The sequence below is a fragment of the Phyllobates terribilis genome, unplaced genomic scaffold, assembly GCF_046119375.1.
Source record: "Phyllobates terribilis strain yellow unplaced genomic scaffold, ASM4611937v1 Scaffold_11__3_contigs__length_659146591, whole genome shotgun sequence".
NCBI lineage: Eukaryota > Metazoa > Chordata > Amphibia > Anura > Dendrobatidae > Phyllobates > Phyllobates terribilis.
In genome coordinates this window covers 574,615,448-574,629,158 of record NW_027362771.1, presented here as the reverse complement: position 1 = coordinate 574,629,158, position 13,711 = coordinate 574,615,448, and the positions used below count along the sequence as shown (strand labels likewise).

At 43.9% G+C, this 13,711-nt stretch overlaps 4 non-coding genes across 4 annotated transcripts; all 4 read left to right on the top strand.

Annotated features, from left to right (window-relative positions):
* Positions 1 to 516: 516 nt before the first annotated feature.
* Positions 517 to 589, top strand: TRNAK-UUU (transfer RNA lysine (anticodon UUU)). Its single transcript has one exon. It is a non-coding gene; the product is annotated as a tRNA-Lys (tRNA).
* A 2,441-nt stretch (positions 590 to 3,030) lies between these two features.
* On the top strand, positions 3,031 to 3,103 carry TRNAK-UUU (transfer RNA lysine (anticodon UUU)). Its single transcript has one exon. It is a non-coding gene; the product is annotated as a tRNA-Lys (tRNA).
* A 688-nt stretch (positions 3,104 to 3,791) lies between these two features.
* On the top strand, positions 3,792 to 3,931 carry LOC141168256 (U4 spliceosomal RNA). The gene has a single exon (XR_012251999.1). It is a non-coding gene; the product is annotated as a U4 spliceosomal RNA (small nuclear RNA).
* A 9,408-nt stretch (positions 3,932 to 13,339) lies between these two features.
* On the top strand, positions 13,340 to 13,479 carry LOC141168115 (U4 spliceosomal RNA). The gene has a single exon (XR_012251865.1). It is a non-coding gene; the product is annotated as a U4 spliceosomal RNA (small nuclear RNA).
* Positions 13,480 to 13,711: the final 232 nt, after the last annotated feature.

The window sequence follows — 13,711 nt, the reverse complement described above, 5'->3', positions numbered from 1 at the left end:
CACAGATACACAATGTAAAGATTGAGTCAACGTCGTCTCTTTTTTTTTTTAATCTGGTTTCAGCTGTGATTTTCATATTGTCCACGCCTTTAACTTGCCACAAGTGACTTTGTCCAGTCCCTGATATCATCCTCTCCCACCGCCCAAGTCATTATAAGTCCCTGATGATGTCCTCTCCCCAATTCAAATGTTATGTCTTATGAGATCATCTCTGCATTGCTGGACATGTCTGGAATACAGAAGTGAATTTTTTTTTCAGCACGTGGAAACCAATGGACAGTATGAATAGTTGGAAGTGGTGATAGTGTGTAACCCGAAAAGAGGAGCAGATGGCCAATAATTCAGAAGAAAGTCATTGTGTCTGAATGTGTGCACAGGTGGTGATACTGTGTAACTGGAAAGAAAAGCAGATAGTTGTAGGAGAAAGTGTGTGTGTGATACTATGTAACCAGAAAGGAGGAGCAGACGGCCGACAGCTGCAGCAGAAAATCATTGTGTCAGTGATCATGTACAGAAGCCCGGATAGCTCAGTCGGTAGAGCATCAGACTTTTAATCTGAGGGTCCAGGGTTCAAGTCCCTGTTTGGGCAGAAGCCTTTAACAAAGAGGAAAACAATAAATGTCATTTCATAAGGATATAAGAGACCTAGAGAAGGACAAATGATGGAGACTATTCAGGAAAATATCATTGTTAGCAGAGTTCTTTTGATTTTGGACAGTCTTAAGTGGTGACCATGTTCTCCTTAGCTGCTCTCTTGGCGCCAACAACAGGCAATCACTGGTAATGTAATGTACTAGAACATAAGTGAGGGCTCGTTACATATTCCACGTAGTAGAAACATGTGGACAGTTTGTATAGAGGGACTATATGGCGGTATTCAGTCCCTATTTGGTGTTATTATATGGTCTTGGTATGGAAGTAATCAGTCACTATTTGACAATATAATGTGGTCACGGGATGGCGGTTTTAGGTGAGTATTGGTTTAATCATGTGTTCCTGGTATAACCGTAATCAAAATTAAATGCAAAGCCACAGTAAGAGGAATTAGAATCCCCCCCTCCCCCCAAATTTAATTTTGGGGGGAATTTACAATTATGTGTTTATAGTATGGTGGTTTTCAGTCACTATTTTTAGTTCTTATCACTATAAGTCCCTCCCCATCCCCCAAATCATTATAAGCCTCTGATAGCAGCCTCTCCCACCCACAATTGATTACAGCTCCCTGTATAGTGTCCTCTTCCACCCCTAGTTCATAATATATCCCTGATAGTGTCCACTCCCAGACCCCAATCCGTTATGAGTCCGTTTGGGTATCCTCCCCAATGTCAATTCATTATAAGTCCCTGTATAGCATCTTCTCTAACCAACTAATTCATTAAAAGTCCATGATGACGTCCTCCTCCTTTTTCTCCCAATTCAATATAAGTCCCTGATAGTGACGCGCCCCCTGGGCCGTGTGGGGAACCCAGAACTGGGCCTTTTAGTGGATGCTGGGGGTTGTAGTCACCGTGGCGGTGACCCAGTCCCGTGGCTCAGGGTGGTCAAACCAGTGGCAGTGTATTAATGTGTTTTTTATGATTATTAAATGTCCGACTACGCCACCTGTGGCTTGCGGTTAGGAGGAACCGCCGCTGCTGGGCAGGCCGCTGAGGCTGATGAGGTGTGCAGCTAGATGGTGTGACTCCCCACAGGAAGAGTATTGCCTCAGGGCAGCGTGAGTGGATGATGAGAGTTGTGGTGCAAGGGCGCAGCAGAAACTACTCAGAGTCTTTGCAGTGCAGTCCAGGGTCTTTACTCATAGTTGTTAATCCAGATTATTATGGCCGGTCATAATCTCCCGCGTCGTACTGTGTTCGCCAAGTGAGGGGCTCGGCCGACTCCCAGATATCTTTGGAGTACTTATCAGGACCCCCTTCATGTGTCCTTTCTCTGGCTCTTCATGCTTCACACCTTACACCGCTTCTGTCCAGCTGCCTCGGGTCTTGGCGGGCGACGTGTGTTCCGTCCCCTGGACCCTATGTGGTCCCTTCCTAGCGTGGACTGTGAGGGGCTGTGACACATGCAATGCCACAGCCTCCGGTGACTAGCTGAGTGTGGTTTCTGCCTCCACTAGTTAAGGGAACCGGTTCCCTGTCTTGGCCTGACCCCCCTACCTCCAGGTAGCGGCGGGCGTACGGCCGGCTTGCTGCATGGCCCGTACCTCTGGGGTCCCTTCTTCTCCTGGAGCCTTTCCTGCTCCCTCTCCTCTCTGCTCTTTCTCTTCTCAGTCTTGGGCCTCTCAGGCTAGGCTCGCCTCCTGGAGCAGAGCTCCACAGAGCCCTTCTCTGTCAGTGCTCCCCTCTGACTGAACACACTTCCTAAGATGGCTCCCCTCTTTATACTCCTACTCAGTGCACCCAGGATCTGCACTCTCCACCCACACACCACAGGGTTCCCCCTTTCCTAGGTGACCCCTCCCCACTCCTGCCAGGGATCAGGGACAATTGTGCTCTCCCGTGGGAGCATTGTCGCCCTGTCCCCCGGAAATTTGGTGTAATGCATGCAGGTGTCAGGGTCCTGAGCCATACTCCATCCTTACCTGAGAGTGAGATATCGCACATCTGGGTGAGATGCAATACCTCTGTAGCGACCGAACCCTCTGGGTGCTACACTAGCGTCCGTCCTCACTCTCTCCAGTTTATTATAAGTCTCTAATATCATCCTCCCCTACCCCCAAGTCATTACAAGTCCCTGATAGCGTCCGACCTCACTCTCCAGTTTATTATAAGTCCCTGATATCATCCTGTCCCATCCACAAGTCATTACAAGTCCCTGATGACGTCCTCTCCCCAATTCAATCGTTAAGTCTTATGGGATCATCTCTGCATTGCTGGACAGGTCTGGAATACAGAAGAGACGGTTCCCTTCCAGGACGTAGAAACCAATGGACAGAACGTATAGTGGTGAGTGGTGATAGTCTGTAACAAGAAAGGAGGAGCAGACGGCCGATAATACAGGAGAAAGTCATTGTGTCAGTGATCATGTACAGAAGCCTGGATAGCTCAGTCGCTAGAGCATCAGACTTTTAATTTGAGGGTCCAGGGTTCAAGTCCCTGTTCGGGCGGAAGCTTTTAATAAAGATGAAACCAATAAACGCTATTTCTAAAGGATATAATAGACCTAGGGAAGGATGAATGATGGCGACTGTTCAAGAAAATATCACGGTTACTGTAATATCTTTGATTCCAGTTAATTTTGTTCTCCTTAGCTGCACTTTTGGCGCCAACAACAGGCGATCACTGGTAATGTAATATAGGAACTTGTGAACAGTCTGTATAGAGGGCACTATATGGCGGTATTCAGTCACTATTTAGTATTATAATGTGGTGATGGTATGGTGGTATTTAATCACTATTTTCTGTTATTATGTGCTGATGGTTTGGCGGTTATAAGTTACTATTTGTTATTATATGGTCACAGCATGACAGTATTGCTTCTCTTCTTGCGCCATGATCAGGAAGTTCCTGGTAATGCAATCCTGTAATACATAAGTGAAGGTTCCCCCAGGACGCAGGAGCAGACAGTCTGTATAGCAGGAGGTGGTGACACTATGATCAGATGGAGGATGAACCCTCTCCCCTCCCCCAGCCTGGGGGGCTTTTCTTTCTTCCATTACAGTCTTAGGGGAGGGGTGTTATTAGCATATCCACTCCCAGAATCCTTTGCTCCCACAGCCCCCTAATGACTTTGTCTCTCCTCAGTGTAGACAGAGCCCCAGATCCGGAGGCCGCAGCTCCTCACAGATGGCCTCCAGCTTTGCGCAGTGGCAGTATCATAGTCCATGAGGTTTATCCGAGGCGTGATTATTGCTAGTTGAAAACTTTTCCCAATACCTCGCCATGACGGCTCGTAATACAGTCAGCATGGCAATTTTTGACAGTCTCCCAGGAGGCTGAATAGGTGGTTGAGATAGATCTGAATCGGCCATGTGCTGTAGGATCAATATTCTAGAAATTATAACATTTCAGGTATATTTCTATGCCAATGAGAACTTGTTCCATGCAGGAAGAATTATATATATATATATTTATCTGTGTGTATAAAGATCAAACACCCACTTTTCCAAAAATAAATAAAAAATTAACACATTTGGTATCGCTTGGTACATATATAAAATACTATTTATTATATACGGCGTGCACCAAAACAGAAGAAAGTGTAAATGGCAAATTCTTTGGGATTTTTTTGGTCACCTCCCAAAATATGATGGAATAATAAGAGATAAAAAAGTCATATAGACCCCAAAATAGTACTGATAGTATATGTGTATATATATATACATATCAGAAAATGTAAAACAATACATGAAAAAATTCTATATATACTGTACATATGTGTTTATATATATATATATATATATATATATATATATATATTTATATTTATTTATATGAATATATAATTAGAAAAATACAGGTGCAGCACTAGCAAAGTTATTACAAAAACAGTTGGGTGCTAAATACGCCTTACAGGCAAAACCAAACCTCAAGACGTCCAGCAAAGACAAAGGCAGCGCTCCATAGTCCAATATAGGGGGATTTATTGACCCATCACGTCAGGGCAACGTTTCGTTCAAAATGTGAAACTTTTTCCAGCTTGAAAAAGTTCACCCTATATTGAACAATGGAGTGCTGCTGCCTTTGTCTTTTTTGGATATATATGTATATATAAATATATTTTTATTTTTTCTTTAAATATTATAAATATTAGATATGAACATTTTTTGAAAAATCTAAAAAATGTTAAAGATTATATATATATATATGCACATAATTTTTATTTTTTCTTTAAATATTATAATATATATTTAAATATATGTATATAAAATGATATATATATAATATGTATTTAAATATAGATATGATATGTATATCTATTTTTTTCTTCTTAAACTGAGAAAATACGATTTATTTAAATATATTTATTCAATATATACCGTATATTCCGGCGTATAAGACGACTTTTGAAGACTGAAAAATCTTCTGTCTAGTCTGGGGTCGTCTTATACGCCGGTAATGTTTTTGAACTTTCAGAAATTGACATGCGGGGATACTCTGGGGGTGTTAATAAGCTGCCGTGGCCGTATCTCTGCCATGTGGGAGTTAATATAAGGTGGAGGGAGTTAAAATACGGCGGCGGTAGGTCCAGACAGTCAGCGCTTCTGTGCTGAAACTGACACATCGCTGCGCTGTGTCTTCTCAGGCCTGGGACACAGCGCAGCGTATTCCCAGCAGCGGAGACAGACAGAACCTAGCGAACTTTTCTGACACATCGCAGTGTCTTCCCAGCTCCGGACACAGCGCAGGGCTTCTGTGCCGACAGCTTTCACTTGTCACAGAAGCGCTGCGCTGTGTCCGGAGCTGGGAAGTTTTAAACAATCACACAGCCCCATACTGCTTCCCCGCAGCCTCCCACCCCGATCCTCCGCTCCCCTCGCCACCTCCCATCCCGATCGTAAGTTAGGACCGGGCGGGGAGCGCAGCACCAAGGAGCGGGGAGCGAAGGACCCGGGCGGGGAAGCCGGCAGTGAAAAGACTTCACCGCCGGCTTTCCCGTTCTGTGCTGCGCTTTCCCGCCGGTTATTTCAAATGAACAGCTGAGGTATCAGGTGATGCCGATCAGCTGTTCATTTGAAGTCGCCGCGGTGCCCTCAGAGGGTTCATGTGAGTTCATGCTTCACTGCATTGCATGAACTCACATGAACTTTCCCACGGTCTCACAGGTCAGCCTCACCTCCCAGACCTGTCATGATTGGTGTGTGCGGGTGTCTGTGCGTGTGTCTGCGAGTGTGTGTGGGGTGTCTGTGCGATGTCTGCGGGTGTGTGCGGTGTCTGTGAGATGTCTGCGAGTGTGTGCGGGTGTGCGCGGTGTCTGTGCGATGTCTGGGGGTGTGTGCGGTGTCTGTGCGATGTGTGCGGTGTCTGTGCGATGTCTGCGGGTGTGCGCGGTGTCTGTGCGATGTGTGCGGGTGTGTGCGTGCAGGCAGACATAGGCCGATGTGACACTACTACTCCCATCGGCCTATGTCTGTCCCCCGTCCATTCCTGCCAGCAGGATCAGCTCGATGGGAGCAGTAGTTCCCATCAGCCTGATCCTGCTATATAAATTGCCCTACTGTGTCCCCAATAAATGTTAAATACATGTCATTGGTGGCCAGTGGTTACCTACAATAAATTAGTTCATACATTACCTGTCCCCGCCGATCGCCACCTAAAATAAAGTAAAAAATAAAAAACTACACCTATACTCACCTAGACACCTAATTCCCCGAAGCCATCGATCTCCTGTAATAAAATATAAAATAATAAACCACAACCTTATCCTTACCCCTCCGTAGTAGTTCACGAGTGTCCCACGATGATCTCCAGTTTAGAGCAGCCACATAGAATGTGACCGCTCTGAACCGCCGCCGCTAGAATGACGGGGCCGTAAAGCAGCCCCGTCATTGCATAAGCGGGTTCGCCGGAGTTCAGGCAGCGCTGCTCCAGTTAGCTGCTTTACGGCCCTGCTGTATCGTGAGAAATTCCCACGGTACAGCAGTGCCGTAAAGGAGGTCTCCGGAGCTGCACTGACTGAATGCACTCCGGTGACCTCAGTCAGTGGCTCCCGCTGCCGGGAGCGGACGTGTTCCCAGCAGCGTGAGCTTACAGCAGCCATGCACAGCTGTCACCATCTCCAGATGTGACAGCTGTGCATGGGAGATCAGCGCAGGAACGTGGACAGGTAACTATTTTTTTTTTAGTAAACTAAGAATTAAATAAAATGGTGTGGTTTATTTCAAATAAATTATTTTTTTCTTGGTGTAGTGTGTGTTTTTTCTTTTTAACACTTTGTAGGTTAGCAATGGGGGTGTCTTATAGACTCCCATCATTACTAACCTGGGCTTCATGGCAGCTGGCGCTGACATGAACCCCAGCCCTATTACCCCCTGCCACCGCTACAGGGCAGTGGGAAGAGCGAGGCTAAGTGCCAGAATTGGCGCATCCTATGGATGCGCCATTTCTGGGGCGGCTGACGGCTGGTGTTTCTAGCCTGGGAGGGGGCCAATATTCATGGCACCCTTCCTGGGCTATTAATATCAGCCCCCAGCTGTCTGCCTAGCCTTTGCTAGCTATTAAAATAGGGGGGACCCCACGTCATTTTTTTTGGGGGGTCCCCCATTTTAATAGCTAGTAAAGGCTAGGTATTCATCTGGGGGCTGATATTAGTAGACTGGGAAGCTCCGTGGGTATTACCCCCTTCCCAGGCTTCAAACATCTGCCCCAGCCATCTGCTTAACCTCCGCTAGAGACTAAAATTAAGGGGAACCCCACGCCAATTTTTTTTAAAATAAATCCTTTATTTTAACACTAAATGACAAGTACAGTAATCAACACTGTCACTGTACTTCATATATATGTGACTGACATGTTTCTATCTATCTAATCTATGTATGATTCTCTATTCCTTCTATTCTAAATTGTCGGGTACAGATGCTGAATTGCCGGCCGGCTTTTTTAAAGAGACGGTGCATGAAAACACTATTATTTTTTTAAATAAATCCTTTACACTAAATGACAAGTACAGTAAGCAACACTGTCACTGTACTTCATATATATGTGACTGACATATTTCTATCTATCTAATCTATGTGTGAAGCTCTATTCTTTCTGTTGTAAATTGTCGGGTACCGGTGTATGCCGCTGATGAAAATGGATGATAGTAATGTTGTTGTTGTATGCCTTATGTTTATGAGTGACAGTTTTCCTGCTATATACCTGCATGTCATAAGAATTTAAATTAAAAAAGGACCATGTTAAATTCAAATCTGTTTTTTTTTTCATTTTTACCGGTGTTTGGTATGCGTTGGAAAAGGGGTAGTCCTATACGGTGAATATATCCTAAACTCTATATTTTAACAGGAAAGTAGGGGGGGTCGTCTTATACGCCGGAATATACGGTATATAATTTTAATTTTTTTCTTTAAATGTCTTTGATTTTTTTTCAGTCCCTTCGGGGTTTAACCCTGCGATTGCCTGATATAAGAGACCCGCAGCCGCTCCGTACATCATGGATCGCACCCAGACTGTGGACCGCAGATTTGTGAAACCGGTCTTAGATAAACCTTTCCTCTGGACGGAGCTCCGCCGTTATGGACGGGTCGTGTCTGGAATTACTGCTCAGCTTTATTTTAGTAAATGGAGCTCAGTTGCAATACCACACACAACCTGTGAACCGGAGCGGTGCTGTTTTTGGAAGAAAGCAGCCATGATTTCTAATACAGTACATGTTTGTAAAGCACTTTGGTTTTTTTTGGACAATGAATAGTATTTATTAGGTGAAGTTTTCTGTACTTGTATGTTCAAACATAGCGGTGACAGGGGCCTTCACTAGACCCCCGGCTGTCATGGTAACCCATCGGCACCATGCAATCACATTGCAGGAGTGGGTGGGAATTTGGGGGGTCGAGATGGGTGCAGACAAATCACGACCATTTACATGCCGCTGTCAGACATTGTCAGAGGGTTGAACAGCAGCGATCAGAGCTTGCACCGGTGGTTGTCTTTGTTTCCCATAGCAACCAATCACGGTCCGGATTTCATTTCTTACACAGCTCTGGTAAAATGAAAGCTGCTCTGTGATTGGTTGCTATGGACACCAAAGACTTTCATAGCAACTGTTTCTTTCTGGGGTCACACAGACTTTTCTACAGAAAAAATAAATAAATTAAGAAAAACACTAAAAGTGTGTGATAAAAAAACAAAACCGCAAGTGATGGGGGAAGGGGAATCACAGACCCAACCTAAGTTAGAGGACAGACCCCACAGGGAGAGAGGCGTGGTCTCTTTCGATGTACATGGAGCCTTTCAGCTGACTATGATCCGGTCTAATCACCTTAAAGGGGTTGTCCAGGACAGAAATCTTCAAAGTGTTTCCGAGGATAAACGTCTCTATGTCACCAGACTTCCTAATATCCAGCGCTGCCTTCCTGTCGCTTCCTCTGGTCTTTGTTGACAAGTTGCTGGCGAGACATCACAACTACAGAACGTGACCACTGCAGCCAATCACCAGACTGATGCCGACCTCAGTGATTGGCTGTAGTGGTCACAAGTTGTGGCATCACTGCTGCAGCCTCTTGACAGGACGGGAAGCAATGACAGACAGGCAGCTCGGAAGTATCGGGGGGTGAGGAAAACACAGTTTATTATTATTTTCACTGGGCGAGCCTACGGAGATAGAAAACTTAATAATAGAAAAACCCTTTAAAAAGTTGAAAAAATACTCGCCTCCATACTTCATAAACAGCCAGTCACTGAACATCCTATTAGGCCGTACAGATGTGGGATCACTGCAGCCAGTCTATGATCACATTGGTCACTGCTATGGCTAGTGATTGGCTGCAGCGGTTACATTGTAAAATGGTTAAACAAAACTGTCTACACACCTTCTTATAAGAGACAGACTAAATATTATGCATTTTCTTTATGTTGCTGCCATGTTGGCGTTCCATTATGTTGGTCTTGTTGCACATAGTACAGGCTCTTGTTGCACATAGTACAGGCTCTTTTTGCACATAGTACAGGCTCTTGTTGCTCTCATGTTATGTGTATGGTCTGAGCGGAAGTGACGGGGAACTGTGCAGAGATGGCGCTCGGCCTTGTGGCTCCAAATGGTATTACTGTGTGACTGCGTAGGTGACCCCTTGAACATCGGATGTTTCCTGCTACTCAGGATCAGTCATAGGGGGCACACAAAGCAGGTGGGAGCTGTGCACATCAGTAGTTATGGTGTGCAGCCTTAGGTCACTTACAGAGGGAACATAACCTCTGTGACTGACCCTGGCAGGTCCAAGGAGGCATTCATCCTATGGGCTTCAGTGAGCGTGCATGTAATATATGGTATCAGTATAGATCCCTTCATACTTCCCAGGTGCAAGAAATAATGTATTTATATAATACAAGGTGTTAGTTGTTGTTAGTTCCACACTGAAATCTTACCACTCCTATGTTTTCTACAGAGCCTGGATAGCTCAGTCAGTAGAGCATCAGACTTTTAATCTGAGGGTCCAGGGTTCAAGTCCTCATTTGGGCAGAATTGTTATTTAATAAAATTTCATGACATTTTTTTTCAAACAACTGCATGATATGTATGTAAGGTCACCTGCACAGTTTCCCATATTGTGGCATCCATAGGCCACAGATTACACCGTCCCTTTTTGGATCACCTTGGGGAAGACCCGGCTTTATACAGATTTCGGGTAAGTATAAATAACCCGAGGCTGATTCGTTAATTAGTCAGAAGTCACATTGGTCAGTTTTTGGCAAGGATTAGAAAAAAATGTCTGTTCCACACTAGTCCAGAGTTGTGTCCGGAGCCGCCAGCCTGATTTTTATTTTTTTTCTGAACAACTTTTCGAAAGTCACAAACAGAGAACATGGTTTATGGACACATTGAAAACCCATAAAGAACTGTCTAGAAATTTCTGGATGGTGCAAAAACCCGATTAAGTCTGGTATTACTGCTGAGCTCTATTGAAGAGAATAGGGCCTAGCTGCAATACCACAAACAACCTGTTCACAGGGGTGGCGCTGTTTTTTGTAACTCCGAAAAATTGCTATAAACTAGTAGTTGCATTTTTGAGACTGAATCATGTGGTTATAATTGATGTGCTTTCCTATTTTGTGGAGGTGGGAGATCTGACTTGTCTGCAGGCTGACGATGAAAGAAGTGGCCAATCTATTTTTTTTTCTCTCTGTTTTCTAAAAGCCACAACATTTTTATTTCTCCATCCGCGTTGCTGTATGAGAGCTCATCTCTTGCGGGACGAGATTTAGTGTTGTATGATAGCATTCATTTTGCCATAAAATATACTGAATAGTGGGAAAAATTCCAAGTAATGAAAAAGTTTTGATTCCGCCATTGTTATTTGAGTTTTGATTTTTTGGCGTTCAAGTTGCTGTAAAAATGACCTGATAACTTTCTTCTACTTGTCAGTGTGATCATCGTGATGTCACATTTTATATAGTTGTTTTACTGTAAAAAAAAAAAAATCAAACTGCTTTAAATAAAAATATCTTGTTTCAGCCATCATATTCTGAGAGCCATAACTTTTATTTTTTGGGTTGTTAGAGTTGTACGAGGTCTTGTTTTTTTCGGGGCGAGGTGTAGTCTATATTGTACCATTTTGGGGTCCATATGACTTTCTGTAGGTGGTGATTTCCCGTTCTATATCCTGTCCTGAACCTTTCCTATATAATCAATAACTCAAGTTTTGGGAAAATAATACAGATGTTTAATGACAAGAAAAATAAGATAATAATAAGGCAATTCAATCAACAATTTCACAATAGAACCTTTCTTCAATGTCCTCTAATTAGAGAAAATACAAATACAATTATAAGTATACTTAGCAATGATCCTTCATGGCAGAGAGAGAGAGAGAGAGATAGTCTTGACTCTACTTCATTTATACTAAAAATTTCACATCCACACCCACATACAACCCACGACTCCGCCCTTCTTCTCCGGTATCTTCTGTGGCAAATATCCAATCATCTTCAGGGTAGTATGAGCATTGTCATTGGCTGCATTGGTCAACACCTTCCTGCAGATGGCACTCTTGTACTTCTGGAAGAAAGTCCTTGTGTAGGTTCAACTCCATTTGGGCTGGCTCCAAGATGTTCATCAAAAGCATTGTGCACCAATATACATATCCATAGGCTGAAGACAGGATGTCTACCTCAGGAGCAATGGTATACAATTCAAATCCACAGGGGCAGTGTACATATGTAGATTACACTAGGACACAAAAACAGGATCTGTATTCAAGTTCACCACAGAAGGTGTGTGTACCTGTATCATCCAGGAGGCTGGAGGGCCTATACTCATTCCATATGTAGATGCAACCTTTACTTTATCACTAAAACAAAGGACATCACACAAAGAACACCGGCCTTTTCGCCTAGCAGGTTCACAACCTTGTACCTAGTGTCTCTTGATAGAGTCCTGGAAATATCCAGCACTCAAAGTTCAGTCATTCCTATGATATATATATATATATTGTACCTGTTGGCCTCCAACACTTTCGTATCTGTTTTAATTCCACTTTATTTTGGGAGGTGACATGACCCCTCCCCCAACCTCCCCTGCAATTCTGCCATTTAGATTTTTTTTTCTTCGGTTTCGGCTTGTAGCATTTGGGATAAAAATATTTTATTAGTTCAGATATTTAGAAACCCAGCAATACCCAATGTGCTAATTTTTTTACATATTTGTAAAAGGGGAGTGATATTATTTTTATCAGTCCCCTTTGGGGACTTGGACCTGCGATTGCTTAATACTCACCTCTATACAGGCAGCCTCTGTACATCCTATTCTGGACGCACAGATGGGCATGATCTTATTTTTATCAGTCCCCTTAGGGGACTTAAACCTGCAATTGCTTAATATTCGCCTCCATAAATAGGAAACAGCCCATCTCTGTACATCCTATTTTGGCCGTACAGAAGTGTGATCACTACTGTCAGTCTCCAGTCACATTGGTTACTGCTGTGGCTAGTGATTGGCTGCAGTGGTTACATTGTAAAAGGGCTTAAAAAAACCTGTCTATGCACCTTCTTATAAGAGACCGTGGTTGCATTCACTCTTCGGAAGTGCTCAGAGGCTAATGGAAGCGAGTTAGGTCCAGCCTGAAATAGTCCTAAATCTTTAGTTCAGGGTTCGAGTACCTTTTCAGGCTGAAACTTTTAATAAAATTGAATAAAAAATGTTGAAATGACTCCATGATATATAGGTGATATAATATAATATACAGCACAACAGGCCTAATATTATGGGAGGAGGCTCAGCATGGAGGACTAGCGGTGATCTCCTCTGATGGCGCCACAACTAGGTCACCTGTACAGTTCCTTACATTGTGGCCTCTATAGGGCCACAGATTACAACATCCCTTTTCGACCACCTGATGGACCTGGTATTACACAGGATGCGGGTGTCTATAAATGATCGGAGAGGCCGAGCCCAGAGATAGTATTCTCTCACTATCTGGCATTATTATGAGATCATGGTAAGTTGGTATTTAGTCACTACTTTGTGTTATTCTGCGCTCATGGTATAACGGTATTATATCAGTGCATAAACCCCCTCCCCTCCCCCAGCCTGGGGAGCTTTTCTTTCTGCCATTACAGACTTAGGAGAGGGGTGTTATTAGCATATCCACTCCCAGAATCCTTTGCTCGCACAGCCCCCTAATGACTTTGTCTCTCCTCAGTGTAGACAGAGCCCCAGATCCGGAGGCCGCAGCTCCTCACAGATGGCCTCCAGCTTTGCGCAGTGGCAGTATCATAGCCCATGAGGTTTATCCGAGGCGTGATTATTGCTAGTTGAAAACTTTTCCCAATATCTCGCCATGAGGGCTCGTAGTACAGTCAGCATGGCAATTTTTGACAGTCTCCCAGGAGACTGAATAGGTGGTTAATGTTAGAAGAGGTGTTTATCGGAGATAGTTACGTGTATACAGTTGTATTGGAGCCGTATGTTACATGTGTCGGGCTGAGAATTTTAAGTGACATTTCACTTCCCTGAGGACAAGAGAATCAGCAAAGAAACGTGCGGGATCAATTACAGGATTACTATCTAGTCAGTTGCTTCCCCGGAGATTTCTCCATATGGAGTCATGCTTTAGTTGTTTTTA